Consider the following 14,209-nt stretch of genomic DNA (forward strand, 5'->3'; position numbering starts at 1 on the left):
CACGTTCTCTTGTGCTGCTGGATGCCATTTTGTTAAGCCCCGGCTAAGGCTCCCCAATGAGAGCAGGAAGCGTTGCTCTCACTCCCCGATGCTTCATGATAAAGTCACATGGGAATATGGCATTGGTGTGAAGCCAAATCAAACCATACCCTTATGGGTTTGGGGGAGTGGGGAAATGGGGCAATGTGTCCACCAGCCACCAGGACTCCCAAGAGTGCAACTGACACTACTGTCCAAACCAGGGTTTCCCAAACTTGGGTCTCCTGCTGCTTTTGGACTACAACTCCCATCATCCCTGGCTAGCAGGACCGCTGATCAGGGATGATGGGAATTGTAGTCCAAAACCAGCTGGAGACCCAAGTCTCAGAAACACTGGTCTAAACCATGAAATGGGGGGTGGCAGTGGTGGAAAGAGAGAAGGGCGTGCAATTTTAGGACTCCTTTTCCCCCTGGAGCCCCCAGTTTCAGGCAGAACAATTTCATGAATAACTTTCAGCTTAGCTCTATAGGAGATGCCCTTCCACAATGCGAAAAAAGCAGAGCATTTAAGCTGCTGCTTCTTATGCCCAAAGGAGATTGAAGACACCAAAGATCGCTGCCTTTCCTTAATATTGTTCCATGTTAAATGCTCTTTGGCTTTTGGAAACAAGGTCAAATAGATTTAAGCTGTTCATGTTATTAAAGTTCTCTGCAGGAAGACAGGGGACAAAGTTGTTTTCTTCTGCAATTTTTTTTTAGCCAATCTATTACTTAACACCAGGTAACATATAAATTGCCATTGTAATTGTTCATTGTACAGCATCACTGTCACTTTTTACAGTATCTTTTGTTAGAAAAGTCCAGAGGTTGCAGAAGGACTAGTAACATCACATCTGGACCACAGGCAATGTTGCGTTTTTGATAAAATGCAGCCCAGCGTTGCTTTTGATTTCCCTGCTGTCATACCGCTATTCATTGTGTGAGGCCAATGTAATATTTTTAGCCTACCGAAAGCATGTCATTGTCTTGCCTTATCAAGAAGGCTGCCTTGGGTCATTCCTACTGTTGAGAATAACAATGACTCAGAGCAAAAGGTCACAACAGTGCAGAGATGTTTGAGAAAAGCTCTGCCAGAATCCTTCTGCCTAGCTGACAAAATTCCAGAATACAGATGTAATCCTTCCCCATTTATACATAGCTGAAAACATCCCTGGACTGGTCTGTCCCAGAGCCAGTTTCTCGATGTGGGAAATAGCTAGCCTTCCAGCAGACATGTTTAGTGTGGCACATAATTTAAAACATGTAAGAGTTAAAGGTGTGGATGAGGTGGGACTTGTCTTGCATTTCTTTGGCTTTGTGCACATTTGCGGCTTGAAACACAGTGAGTGTGTGGTCCTGCCCTCCGGTTGTGCTTTTGTATGCTGCTCCTCACACTAGAGAGGTGGTTGGGATGTCTCTACCTGATGTCCATTGCCTGGTTTGTTTCCTCATGCTGAACTCCAATTTGCTAAAGCCATTATCTGTGCATTGGCTGCCTGAAATCTACTCACCTCCGCTTAACGGTGGCTTCCATTTTGTAACTGGATGGAAGCTGGTTTAAGGGAAAGCACATCAAACGAGCACTTTAGAAATATTCTGTATTGATTTATCATACAAACTAACACATAACTATGCCAGCAATAACAGAACCACACATGGATCACATGCAGTATAAAAATCAAATTACAGAGATGCAGTTACATACAGCCAGATTTTAAGATGAATCTATATAGTCCAACCACAACAAAGAATGAGTCATGGGACGATTGTTTATTGACTATATATAATCAAAACATGGAGACCAGTCCACAGAACTGTCCAATTTGGCTTCACCCTCGACTATCTGATGTTAAGATAAAATATATCTCAAGAAGCTACAGGATGCCAATGGATGATGGCTAATGTCATGTGTAGTTCAAAAAACCACCACACAGTCTTTACCTTACTTTTTATCTCACAGTTGTGATGGATCAACCCAAATTGCTTCTAACATCTCCCCTATCAGTGGGAGGACAGGAGCCACCCTGAGGGAAGAAGAAGGGCAGAATGATTATGCTTATTTTCAAAATTTTCTCTGGCTTCACTGTTCCCATGCATAATATTTGCCTCTCTTCTATGGGCAGAAAATAGCAAGCCAAACCCCCTCCCATTCCTGTTCTTCCTGGCTCAGCTTTTTACAGTTCTGCTTGTCAAAAGCTTCCAGCAAGTCTGCATATTAATGAAAGCACAACTTGTACATTTTATCCGAGCGACTGTGTGTGAGAGAGGAAGGGCAAATGGGTACAAGACAGCAAAGTGTTTCCAAAGAGGCCCATCTGCAAACTTTGATGGGTTTCGCCTTGTATATAATATTTCCTGTGTGTGTGCAAAGCAGCTAATGAGCCCTACCAAAATCCCATTCTGTGGGAACTCGTTATCATCCCAACTCAGTATTTTTAGAGGCCAAGAGGTAGCAGTTTTTCTAACGTTCGCCATTGGAGTTGAGCTCAGGTATCTTTCAAGCAAGGCTCCACATCTAGTGGACAAGTGCCACAAGCAGGGATGGACCAACCTTGCCTATTTTGGTTTCTCTCCATTTCTCACTTTCCTAAGTTCTTCCCAGTTCTGCATCACTCCATGCTTTACTTTTTTAAAAAAACTACACAAAAATTCACCAGCATTTTAATGAGAACATCTCTTAATGTATACAATTTTGAATGCAATTTGTCTTGGCTCCCACTGGATAAAGAACTTGAACTCAGATTACAGTCTCTGCAAAAAACTTCAATGCTCAGATCAGCCCGGTACCTAAGCAAGGGAAAAGGGAAGGACACAGCAAGTGCAATGGATGGCTAAGGGAGCTAAGATCCAATGGGTGATGTGCTCCCTGAGCGCCTGTTATATAGGAGTGGGGTATGGGCATGGCTTTAGCATTGCAAGTTGGGCATTTCTTTAGAGTGGACAAGCAAATGGGACTACCTTACGGCAGGCCAAGCCTGCACTGTCTGCTTGCGCCAGTGTTGGCATCCCTGTGTCCTAGGCAACAGAGGTGAAGACAGCACCAGCTCAGAACCAGACTGACGTCTTCTTTGTGGGCAGAGGGTAGTCAGCAGGTGTCAATGGAAGGGCAGGTCCCAGTGGCATGAGAGGCCCCATCAGGACTGGAGGTGGGGTTAACTGCGTGGCAACTCACTGGGTCTTCCTCACCTGCTGCAATCCCACCCCCTACTCTGAATAGTCTCACAGGGCCTTGATGTGGCCTGTGCCAGGCCACTGGGTCCTTTCCCAGGACCATCAGTTTCCAACTTCTTCAGCTGTTTTGTCCAGTTCTGACCAGCCCCTCCAAAACATCTCTTCAGGACATATGTCAGAGTTTTCCAAAATATACACATTTTTACAAGCAATTTTCAACAATATAATGCATTTTGTGTGTGTTCTTTCCCCTAATTATATGCCTTTTATGGACATACAGTGGTACCTCAGGCTACATAAGCTCCAGGTTACATACGCTTCAGGTCACAACCTCTTCTAACCCAGAAATAGTGCTCCAGGTTAAGAACTTTGCTTCAGGATGAGAACAGAAATCGTGCTCCGGCAGCACGGGAGGCCCCATTAGCTAAAGTGGTGCTTCAGGTTAAGAACAGTTTCAGGTTAAGAACGGACCTCCGGAACGAATTAAGTACTTAAGCCAAGGTTCCACTGTACTTCCATAATCGACACATTTTTGTGTGCATTTTTTGGTTGAAGAACTGCATCACAAAATTCAGAGAAGGGTAAATTTTGGAGGATACGACCATAAGACGAGCCTGCTTTATCAGGCCAGTGACCTATCCTGTTCTCACAGTTGCCAAGCCCTCAATAAGGACCTGAGCACAGTAGCACTCTCACCTGCATTTCATTTGTGTCTTGTTTTGGGAAACACAAATTAGGTATGTTTGCATTAAAATGCAAACCAAACCAAATATCTCTCCTATCCCTACTCTACTGGTCAGGTATCTGCCCTGTCCAGTATTTCTGCAATCAGAAGCAGACAGAAAAATGGGAGCTTTATTGATTCCACAAAACCTGCATTTGGCTTGATGGGCCACAAGATATGCAGATCTACCCTAAACTAGTATGAATTCTCCATCCACTGGCCTGGCCAAAAATGCTGCATGGATAGGTGTGTGTGTGTGTGTGTGTGTGTGTGTGTGTGTGTGTACATGCAAGCAACTCACTGGATCACATTCTGTTTCGATGCTGATCGAAGTATAAAACAGGACTGGATTTGTCCCCAGAAATTCTGAAAATAAAGAAATATTTTACCTCCTAAGAATGTGGAAGAGCAAGCCAATTCTCAGTCATTTTCTGCACCTTGTCTTTGAATGCTACCCTTTCATAAATGCTGACTCTGTTCACAGCCACTCAAGGGTGTAGAGTGCCAACATCAGCAGGAGGAGATTCCACACCATCCATCCTTTGCTGAGGCTTTACAAATGCAGACAAGGCAATAACACGTTAGTTTTCCACCAATCTGCCTGCTTCGTTTCAGCACTTTGACTTGAAAACCATCTGCTCCGTTTTCCACTCCAAAGTACACAGAATTGGCTATTCTGTGAGGTAAACATTAGATTTTTCAGCAGCCTGAAAAATGTCTGGTGCTGCGATGCTCAGCACAAAGGTCAGTCTTGGATCATTTTAGAAAAGTTTTAACATTCTGCGAATGGGCATTTGTGACCCGGAACTCAGTCGTTGCAGTGAGTTGGAGAGGGAGAATCTGGATGAAAAGGTCGTGTCACTTGTTAAACCGGTCAACAGCTCAGTCAGGCTGCTTCGCTGTGAAGGATCAGGCACACAGGAGGAAGGGTAGCAAACAGGCATCTCAGTCTAATGGTCCTGTGGTCCTGAGTGGTCTCTTACATCAGTGTAAGTTTGGTAGCTGCGAGCCAATTCAATGTGGCAGCAATGTCAACAGCAAAGCAATACTACTACTAGAAACAAAAGATAATGTAGCAAAGCCAGACACTTCTACAGTAACCCTAGCAACACCCATCAATCACAGTGTAGTGCACCAAGCATGTCCCTCCCCACATTAGCTAAACACAGAAAGAACCAATCCATGTGTGAAGAGGGCGGACTAGCTCTGTGAGATCATTCTGCACCACCACACATTCAGCGCATGACCCTACAGCCACAGAGAGACTGCTACACTCTGACAAGTGCACAGTACGGTGTCACAGCCAGCACAAGCTCTGAAACTGACCCTGGCCCCCTCCAGGCTGCCAGTATTTGGCAGTGCACATGAGAAATTTAGGTTTGCGCAATTGAAGTGGATTGAAGTGCCCAGTCACCCTAGCACAACAAATCCACTTAAAAACATCAACAAAGGGCTTTTTACAATTAAGAAAGCAGTGGGGAAAAGTGCACCAAAAAGTGCACCACGAACGAATGATAAATGGGAAGATATAGAAACACCAGACAAGCAAATCAGGAAAAATGCTCATTGTCCCTGCAAACAAATAAAAATGAAGGCCCAATAAACACCAGGCTCAGTCTAACTTCCTCATAAGCTCTGTGCAAGTACATCAATAAACAGGTCATGTGGAGGAGCCCATCAATAGCCAAGAACTCTTGGAATTTGACCAGAAGTTCTCTTATCATTGGATATTGCTCTCAGACTCTCTCAACCTGCATCTTCCTTTAAATTTCTAGGTTTTTCTTCAGGTGGGTTCAGGCAGCTGGCTATAGCAGAGATTTGGGTGCAGGGGTTATGGCAATCATTTGTTTGTGCTGACACATCAAAGCCATGTGATGAAATCATCTCTCAGCATCTGTTGGCTCCCTCCACATTTTAAAGGTATTTCCACAGCTGGTGACCTATGTTTTCATCCCCTCCTTGTGACCCATCAGTTGCCATACAAGTTAAAGTTTCACTGAGAGACAACTGCTGCTGCGGTTGCTCGTTGCCCAAGTTGTTCATCAAAGCTACCCTCAGATTTCCAAGACAACAGCAGGAAACACCCCCCCCCCGATAGTTAATTCAGCTCAATTTACCAGTATGTATCCCTTCACACTGCCAGGAGGAGTCCCAAAGCAATTTATAGAGAAAATAACAAACAAAACATATACAATAAATAATCATTACAAGGAAACAAATATACTAAACATCTCCCCCCGTATCATGCAACAACATAAAATAAACACCCCTACCCACCCCAAAAAGAAGACTCATTGCTTTTGTGTAATCACTGTTTTAAAACAAGGACATGGACATTTTTGCCAGTTCAGCATATTGATATTTTTATTCATTAAGAAACTGATCAATTTCACACAATCAGCTAAATTGCTGCTTTGAAGCTATTACAGAAAGATAAGCGTTTCGCTTAATTTCTTCCTCTTTTCCCCAGCCATTCTGGGTGAAATCCAATAGTGACCGTCCCCCAATGGAATGAATACTGCTGGTGGCACAAATCTCCCCTCCTTTTCTGAAGCTGACAGGCAGACATGTGGGGGAGGGTGGGGCTGCAGAAGGGACGAGAGGAATAGAAATCTGTTGTGTGGTTTTGGATGTCGCCCTATAAGTACACAGATTGTTTACGAGAAGAAAAACAGCACTTAAACCCTTTAGTGTGGAACAGCCTGGAAAATCCATGTGTTTAACCTGTGAACAATGAATTGCTCTGATTAACTGAGTAATGCATCTCAGCTTTCTTACAAAGTGGAATGAATACGTCGTTTCACGAATGAACCTGCCACTCCTATCAAACTCTGCCTACAAAACTTGTGCTTTAGAGAGAGTTATCATTCTCAGTGTAGACTACGGGCAAAGTCTTGATCGAAGATGGATCTGTTCATCTGTGGCTCCTATATTCCCCCCGCTTCTGCTTTGTATGCTCAGCTGAGCACCTTGCTCCATTTGTTTTTTCCAAGTTTTCAGGTATGTTAACAAGCAGGTCAGCACCATGATTGCAGAAATCTCTGCTCTTATCAGGATGCTATTGTCCTTTCTGGAGAGACAAGGTACCAGCTGCCCTGGAATGTGCCATTTCAGGAGTGTCTGTTAATCTGTGACTTCCAAAGAAGCTTTCTCTTATCTAATATTGTAAAAAGGCAAAATTTATGTGTCCTGTTTGAGATAACAGTGAGTGATTCTCCTGTTTTCTCCCCTCAGCAATTTAGGCAGAGCCAACATCCATTTGAATGTTCATTTTCCACACTGATACAGTTTCGAATTGATTACATTACATTAGTGAGGAATTAAAGGTAGGGATAATAGAAACATAAGGGTATAAAGCACATGAAGCAAGTTTAGCTTTTAAATCTTTCTAAAGATACATTACGTCCAGGAAGCCTACATGAATACCCACATGACAACACGGGAGCTGATTTAATGCAATGTGTGACAAGAATACAAAAGCAAATTTTAGACAAAAAAGAAAAGAAAACCTAGAGGGAGGGAGGAACAACAAAAACAACCCAATGAGGCTTGAGTTTGCTCCCTGAATGATGGCCGAGGCTTGTCCACATTTGAGCATTATTTAGCTATTAATCCTTTCCGCCCAAATTCTAATTAGACTAGAGCTGTCCACACCCATATGTATTTACAATTGTATGAGGAGCAACTTTGGTTTTCCCCCTTCATACCAATAGGTGTTCCCTTTCATGTCTGTCACTGCCTTCTAATTCGTTGATTCTATTATGGCAATTAGGTACTGGCAGAGCAGGTGCAATGCTTGCGCGCCTTGTGGGTTTTTATTATTATTAAAAAAAGACAATCCTTGCCCAAGAAGTGTACAAAATCACACCATCTGGCAATTATAAATTTGCTTGGGCAGTTTTCCAGTTTTGTGCAATACTGAAAGGGTGTGTGTGTGTGTGTGTGTGTGTGAACTCCTGTGGTCCCTTACTAGCTAGCATGCTGGAAAAGAGATAAAAACAATTGTAAACGGTCAGCACACTTTTCAGCCTGTTGCCCAACATAACCTGGTGTAGAAAATTGTAATCTAATACACAACACTGTCAGCTTTACCCATGCAGTCCCTTCCAACTCTACAATTCTATGATACATGTAAATTACACAATGGCAGGGACAACTTTATGGTTGGTCACACGTTAGATTTCACATGTAATGTGTAGTGCATGCCTCTAGAGAAGACGTGCTGTTTCAGTTCATTGATGTTATGCAGAGTTGAGGCGACTCGTTAAGGTTCCAGATAACCTGCAGGGCAATGGAGGGACAGGGTGGGAACGGAACATTTCACCTGGAGGAAATGCCATTCATTTTCATTATTCAAATACAGAATGGCAACACTTTCTTTGCCCAGGGTTAGGCTGCTGTACCACATTTTAAAAAGATAGCGCACTTGGAAATAAAAAGCATTGGAGCCGAGTGAGTTTTTCAGAGGTGACAGAAATGGCTGCTGTTGATTTAAATCTCTGTGAAATACTTGGTTGGCGAGATCTTGCTTAGTGGGTATGATACCCACATCTATTTTGTGCGATTTGGTTTATGAACCGCTTCCTGTAAAATGCCTCAATGCCATTTCGATGTAAAAATGTCAACAGTGGAATCAATTCTGTACATAAAAACAATTCTGCATAAGCAAAAGCTTGTTGGAAAAGGAAGTTATTCAACAGGTGCCAAAAAGAGGATGGAAATGGTGCTTTTCTGATACCTAGTGGGAAGGAATTCCAAAGGGCAGCTGCCACCACAAACCTTGTATGGAATAGATCTCCTGATATGATGGAATTTGTGGTTCTCTCTTGCAAAGCACAACAATGAAATGGGTATATGAGGAGTACAACAATGTTTTCGGTTCCACCAGGATACAACTTTCCCCAGGTTGTAAAGGGTTTTCTATACCAGAACCAACGTCTTGAATTTAGCTCAGTGGCTAATTGGCAGCCAATAATATTCTTCCAGCAGCAGTATTTACATGGTGGTGACAGTCTGCCTCAGTGAGCAGCCGAGCAGCTGCATTTTGCATGGGCTGCAGCTACAATTCTATGCTTCTATTATTCAGGATTCTCAGGACCCAGATAGAATGCATCACAGAAATCCAACTGAAAGTTGCCAGCACACAATGGTGAGGCTAGCCACTTCAGAAAACATTTGATAAGGAATTTTTCCTATGCAAGAGCTATAGCTTTGCATGCAGACGCTCCCAGATTCAAAATATGGCATCTCCCTCCCAAAATATAGCTGAGAATCCCTCACAATCTGAAACCTTGGTGAGGTGTCACAGTCAGTGTAGACCATGGGTAGGCAAACTAAGGCTCCGGATCCGGCCCAATCGCCTTCTCAATCCAGCCCGCGGACGGTCCCGGAATCAGCGTGTTTTTACATGAGTAGAATGTGCCCTTTTATTTAAAATGCATCTCTGGGCTATTTGTAGGGCATAGGAATTTGTTCACCCCCCCCCCCGCAAAAAAAATAGTCTGGCCCCCACAAGGTCTGAGGGACAGTGAACCGGCCCCCTGCTAAAAAAGTTTACTGACCCCTGCTGTAGACAGTGCTGAGCTAGAGAGGCCAATGTCTGCCTTGGAATGAGGCGGTTTCCTATGTTCCTATGAGCCTTGCTGAAATGAATGGGAGTTGCCCGTGAACAGAATGCTTTGGCACAGCTTCCATTCATTTCAATGGGTCACGCTTCGGAGAAATTCTCAGTGGCTTGGGCCCATGTCGTAGTGTATCTTTGGTTAGCACCAGTGAAGGGAAATGAGTTTAACTAGCTTTACCCTACTCAATATAGTCATTTGGCTCTTTAGATCCATATCAAAATGTCATCGCTGAAAGCAAATGAAGCCATAATAAATATTGAAGCAGATCAGTAGCCAAATATTTTAATAAATAAGAAGATTGTATTTTAAACAACAAGAAGAACATCAAATGTGAGATATATAACTATTAGCAAGATTTATTATGGCTCAATGCAATTGCATCTGCATTGCTGTTGTAACTAATGAATTATGAATTATATTTCATTTACAAAAACTTTGGTGACAACAGCAGTTCAATTTTTAAAGGTATTTTCCAGCAGAGCCTGAAATCTTTCAGCTGCTGTACATGATCACATGGGGAGAAGTATAAATCCTTAACATGCTGCCTTCAGTGTGTTTACCTGTCAGCTCAGCTAATGGAAAACTCGAACTTTAACTAATATGAGCATGGCCACAAGCTAAATGTAGGCACACATTAAAAGAGTTACAAGCCCCCTCCCCATTATTATTCTTTTACACAAGCTGTTGGTTGCACCACCATAAGCAAACACTCTGTGTTTCACTGTGAGGCTTTCCACAAGGAATCTATTTCCCATCACTTCTAACACATGATCTAGTATTTTGGATCCAACCACCACCAGTCAACCGGATTTGTGCTTCTGTTTATGGAGGGATCACATGTTGTCCTAACCAGAGCTGGCCTCACCATTAGGGAGAACAAGATGGCCATCTCAGGAAGCAGATGCTGAGAGATGGAGAATGAACATTGCTGTGAGAGTGACACACCGTCTGCCCTGCACCCCTTAAGCTGACCTACTGCCATGGCATGTGATGGAGGATTCTGTCCCATTGACAGTGTTGAACTCAGAAACAACTGCTAGTCCAGTTGGGATTTGGACATGGTCAACACCATGATGTTCTTCACTTCAGGCAGTGAAATGTCTTGGGTTGGCCTTGGTCCAAACCAAGGAACTGTCCTTACCATTCATGTGCACCGGGTTCTGCCCAACTTTGGGAAGGCCTGGTGCGCACTCACAACATCATACAGTGGAAGGAGGCCCAATGGGGCCTGTCGCAGCCGCAGGAAGGCCCAACAAGGCCTGACGCAGACCGTTGAGGGGGTCCAATCCCCTCCTTGAATTTTTTTTTAGGGTCTTGGCCCTTTGATTGTAGTAGACCCTCTAAGCAGCTTACAATAAAAGGTAGTGATCAAGAAAAACAGCTAAAAGAAATAAACATGATCAAAAATAACAAGTATATTAAAACATGTGAACATCTATGTGTCTGGGTAGACTTGCCCAAGCAAAAATGTATAAAGAAGGCACCAAGAAGAGTTGAGCAGAGGCCATCAATAGACAAGGAGTTCCAAAGTGAAGGTGCAGCCACATTGAATGATCGATTTCTCACAACTGTGGAATGTTGAACCATGGAACATGTAACAGTGCCAGTTTGGCGGATTGAAGCAGTTAATTGGGCACATGCGGTGTAAGGTGATTATGCAACTAAACTGGTCCCAAGCCATTAAGGGCCCTATTAGGAACACATAGAACTTGGTCCCATAACAAATGAACAACCTGTGCAGATCTCTGAGCTGAGGTGTGATATGTTGACAGGGTCTTTTTTGGAATAAGCCGGAGTGTTATCTGCTTCAGCACATTTTGGAATAAGCCGGAGTGTTATCTGCTTCAGCACATTTGCCGCAAAATCCTAGCTACATGCAAGAATGGGTATTAGAAACTAGGTTTCAAGGCATGAACCAGATTAGGGTCTAACCCAGGGATCAGAACAAAGGATCCTTTATTGTGTGGGACACATATACCGTATTTACTCAAGTCTAATGTGCCACCAAATCTAATGCACACCTCAATTTTCAGAACCTTAAAACAAAAAAAAGTATTTGCTGGCAAATGTAAATGTGCCATTGAATCTAATGTGCACCTTAATTTTCGCAATGTACAAGGTAAAGGTAAAGGGACCCCGACCATTAGGTCCAGTTGTGACTGACTCTTGGGGTTGCGGCGCTCATCTCGCTTTATTAGCCGAGGGAGCCGGCGTACAGCTTCCGGGTCATGCGGCGAGCATGACTAAGCCGCTTCTGGCGAAACCAGAGCAGTGCACGGAAACGCTGTTTACCTTCCCACCGGAGCAATACCTATTTATCTACTTGCACTTTGACGTGCTTTTGAACTGCTAGGTTGGCAGGAGCAGGGACCGAGCAATGGGAGCTCACCCTGTCGCAGGGATTCGAACCGCTGACCTTCTGATCGGCAAGTCCTTGGCTCTGTGGTTTAACCCACAGCGCCACCCGCTTCCCTTTTTCGCAATGTAATTTGGCCAAAAAAGGTGAGCATTAGATCTGAGTAAATATGGTATGCCAAGTCAAGGCCTCTGTATATGAAACACTTTTTCCCCATGGGAAGCAATATAAACCTATTGAAAGGTGTATAGCAGTTTTACTGAAGTCATCATAAATCTTCATCTGAGCAAACAAAACATTTTCTAAGGTGAGTAGAAAATTCTATTTGTGCACCCAGAGCATTTTATGCTGAAGTGATCAATTTCTACAGGAGATCAATAGTGAAATAACTAGGAGTCAGTTTTGATGGGGCATATTTCTTGAAAAGAATATAGAACAAAGAGCTGAGATACAGAAAATAAAACTGTATCGAGCAAAGTCTAGGTATTGGTTGTTAAATGATGACTTACATTACAATCATATGTATGTTAAGCAGAAAATTATGGAAATTACATATTGCTCAGGAAACAATATTCTATCATGTCATATATATATAAATTATAAAATGTAGATGCAGCAGTGCAACATGGTAATAACAGTCCATTAGTGATCTACAAATTGGAACTACCTGCCATCTTCAAAGGGAAACCCCCCTCCTCTGTTAAAACACATTAAAATACAGTGGTACCTTGGGTTAAGAACTTAATTTGTTCTGGAGGTCCGTTCTTAACCTGAAACTGTTCTTAACCTGAGGTACCACTTTAACTAATGGGGCCTCCCGTTGCTGCTGCACCGCCGGAGCACTATTTCTGTTCTCATCCTGAAGCAAACTTTTTAACTCGAGGTAATATTTCTGGGTTAGCGGAGTCTGTAACCTGAAGCGTCTGTAACCCAAGGTGCCACTGTAGTCTAATCCAGTGTTTCCCAACTAGTGTGCCGCGGAACTTTGCCTTGTGTTCCGTGGAGGCGGGCGAGTTGGGCGGTGAGAGGCGGGGCGGCGGCGGCGAGCACACGCGGGGCGGCGAGCGAGAGAGCTCCCACATCCCATTGCCGCTCGCTACTGGGCCTGCGCATCCGCTCGCCACTGGGCCTGCCCCAGGAGGTGGGGTTGCGGGCATCACACCCTTCCCCACGTGAGCGGGGAATCCCATCCGCCCCCACGTGAGCGGGGAATCCCATCTCAGCCCCCGCGAGAGCAGGGGAATCCCATCCGGCCACGCCTCCTGGCTGGCTGGAGGGGGCGTGGCTTGCCCTTTTAAGGGCCGGAGCGGAGGGGGCTCGCCCTCTCTTCTCCGGCTAGCCCCATCGCCGCTCGCTACATCCTATCGCCGCTCGGCGAGCACACGCGGGGCGGCGAGCGAGTGAGCTTCCACATCCGACGGCACCAAGCAGGGGCCCTTGGCCGGGCCGGAGCCCACCGTGCCCGCCTCCGCCCAGGAGGGCGGCAAGCAGCCACCGCCACCACCACCCCCGCCGCTACCCGGCAACCGCGCCGCCGCCCCCGGCTCCCCGCGGCGGGTGATCGTGCAGGCTTCGACGGGCGAGCTGCGAGCTCGGCGGGCAGCGCCTCCATCTGCAGCGCCCGCCTCGCGGCTCTCATTCCCTGCCCCTGCCAAAGCTCACTCAGCCAAGCCGCGCTCTCCTTCCTGCCTCGCTTTGCTGCCTCCTCCCCCCCCACCCCCAAAGCTTGGAGGTTCCCCGGCAAGGGGGAGGGAAAAAAATTGAAAACTTTCACTTTCGTGCGTCCCTCCCGGCGTGACGCTGCGCGCTGACGTCACGGGGCTGTAATGGTGGTGTGCCGCGAGATTTTTTTCATTAAACAGGTGTGCCGTTGCCCAAAAAAGGTTGGGAAACACTGGTCTAATCTGAAGGTTAACAAACTATGGATAACAAAGGGTAGGCTATCAGCCTAACATACCTCATGGGGTTGTTGTAGGGTTAAATTGACACTCATCTTCTTTGCAGGGAGAGTTGGAAAGAAATGCACCCTGCCCAATATGTTATCACTAATTCTTCTCCCGCACCAACAAAATCATCAAGGAACTTCATTATTCAGCTAGGCCACCACTGAGGCAATGTTCTCTAGACACTTCACATGCTGACCCAAGATATGGAAGAGTACAGAGATATTTCTTCTTGTGACACATTCATGTAGGTGGTCAACCTATTGAGGAATCATGTGACTAAGCCATGTGAGGCCTCATATAATTTACAGCAGAGGCATCTAACCTGGGGGCTCCCAGAGGTTGAAGGGCTATCGCTTCCCCTAATTCTGAT

Source organism: Podarcis liolepis, assembly GCF_965112155.1.
Source record: "Podarcis liolepis genome assembly, chromosome: 3".
In the NCBI taxonomy this organism is placed as follows: domain Eukaryota; kingdom Metazoa; phylum Chordata; class Lepidosauria; order Squamata; family Lacertidae; genus Podarcis; species Podarcis liolepis.